Source organism: Formica exsecta, unplaced genomic scaffold, assembly GCF_003651465.1.
Source record: "Formica exsecta isolate Colony F162 unplaced genomic scaffold, ASM365146v1 scaffold739, whole genome shotgun sequence".
Lineage (NCBI taxonomy): Eukaryota > Metazoa > Arthropoda > Insecta > Hymenoptera > Formicidae > Formica > Formica exsecta.
The window spans coordinates 7,168-9,237 of NW_021853505.1; positions in this window are offsets into that span (position 1 = coordinate 7,168).

Genomic DNA, 2,070 nt, shown 5'->3' on the forward strand with positions numbered 1-2,070 from the left:
GTTGTTCTCACGACTACTCAAAATCAGTTGTTCTCACGGCTACTCAAAATCAGTTGTTCTCACGGCTACTCAAAATCAGTTGTTCTCACGGCTACTCAAAATCAGTTGTTCTCACGGCTACTCAAAATCAGTTGTTCTCACGGCTACTCAAAATCAGTTGTTCTCACGGCTACTCAAAATCAGTTGTTCTCACGGCTACTCAAAATCAGTTGTTCTCACGGCTACTCAAAATCGGTTGTTCTCACGACTACTCAAAATCAGTTGTTCTCACGGCTACTCAAAATCGGTTGTTCTCACGACTACTCAAAATCAGTTGTTCTCACGGTTACTCAAAATCAGTTGTTCTCACGGTTACTCAAAATCAGTTGTTCTCACGGTTACTCAAAATCAGTTGTTCTCACGGTTACTCAAAATCAGTTGTTCTCACGGTTACTCAAAATCAGTTGTTCTCACGGTTACTCAAAATCAGTTGTTCTCACGGTTACTCAAAATCAGTTGTTCTCACGGCTACTCAAAATCAGTTGTTTTCACAGATTTTAGGCAGATTAAAAATTAAATGTTTTAAAAATGGCTGGCGAATTGTCGGAACGTGAAAGAATCACTATCCTCATGATGCGTGGATGGGGTGACAACGAGCGATCGTACGCTGCTGTCGCTCGATTATTTAATGAGACGTATCCGAATCGTCGAATTAATAAGTCCACTGTCTTAAAAACAATAGAACGTTTTAGAGAAACTGGTAGCGTAAAAAATCGCCCTAAATCAGGGAGATCATCGTCTGCCACTAACGAAGAAAAACAACTTGATATTATGCAGACATTTATTGAAGATCCCAATCCTACTATTAACAGAGCCGCTCAAATTCACGATATTGCTCCCAAGTCCGTTTGAAAAATTTTAAAGAAAAACAAGTTCTATCCATACAAATTACAGTATGTTCAAGAATTGCAAGACGGAGATCTGGAGCGTCGTATAGGTTTTTGTGAAAGAATGATGGCACTAATAGATGTCCGGCCCATCTTCTCTTATCAAATTGTTTTTACAGACGAGGCAACTTTCACGTTAACGAGAGAAGTTAATAATCAAAATTTTCGTTTCTGGTCAGATGAGAATCCGAATTGGGTGCGGGAAACTCACACACAATATCCACAAAAAATTAATGTATGGTGTGGAATAATAGACGGCTACTTAATAGGGCCGATTTTTTTTGAAGAAAATCTGGACGCTCAAAGATATGAGAGATTACTTGTAGATCAAATAATTCCAGCCATACGAAATATTTTTCCAAATAATTTCGAAGAAATATGGTTTCAGCATGATGGAGCTTCTGCTCATTTTGGTTTACGGCCACGTCAAACTTTAAATGAGACTTTTCCATTACGATGGATAGGAAGAAGGAACAGAAATGAAGGAGGAGAGGATAGGCCACCTCGGTCACCAGATCTAACTCCTGTTGATTATTATCTATGGTGATACCTGAAGAGTAAGGTTTACAAAACAAAACCTGAAAGCATCCACGAATTGATACAGCGAATAAGGGATGAAATAGATTTGATACCTTTTGAGACGAATCATAGAGCCATTTCTGCATTCTATCAAAGATTGGCATATTGTCAGAAAGTAAATGGCAGCCACTTTCAGCATTTACTTTAACACACTGAGTAAAATTTATTTTAAAACACGGAGTAAAAAGTTTTGAATCATTAAAGAGAGATAATAGTTTTCAATCGTCTGTTCTGCAACCTATCACCACTATGTACACATTCACACTTGTTTAATCATGTCATAGGGTAGCTTTTTTGATAAATCAAAATACGTGTTCTACCGTTTTTTGATATTTTCATTTTTACAAAAATTATTTAGGGGTTTCCACACTTTTGACAAACCCTGTATAAGATTATGTGAATCCCTTTTTAAGTTAAAATTATCATTTAGCATTGCTTTTTATGATTTATACTTTTTGTTTTAAGAATGGAAAAGGGAAAAACAATTTTTAATGCAGATGTCTTACGTAACGTTATATATAAAAAAATGTATATTTGATTGTACATAATGTTTAATGAAGATTAT